Source organism: Penaeus monodon, chromosome 33, assembly GCF_015228065.2.
Source record: "Penaeus monodon isolate SGIC_2016 chromosome 33, NSTDA_Pmon_1, whole genome shotgun sequence".
In the NCBI taxonomy this organism is placed as follows: domain Eukaryota; kingdom Metazoa; phylum Arthropoda; class Malacostraca; order Decapoda; family Penaeidae; genus Penaeus; species Penaeus monodon.
The window spans coordinates 10,810,600-10,810,854 of record NC_051418.1 but is presented as its reverse complement, the minus strand read 5'-3'; positions in this window follow the sequence as shown (position 1 = coordinate 10,810,854).

Here is a 255-nt window from a genome sequence, read left to right as displayed (position 1 = left end):
GAAGCAAATGCAAAGTGCAGGTAAATGTGGTCACGATATGAATAGGAAATATAATAAACTGGGATACACATATTGCTCGAAAATAGAGGGAATATTATGTGTGTATTTTGGAAGTACATTCGGGGAGGGTGAGGAAGCAGCGACTTGCGTGGGAGGCTTTGCGGAGAGGCGAGACTTCGTTGCCTCGAGGGTGGAGGAAAACGAGATTAATATCTAGAATATCGATGTGAATTATTCATTGGATGGTGGTGGAGG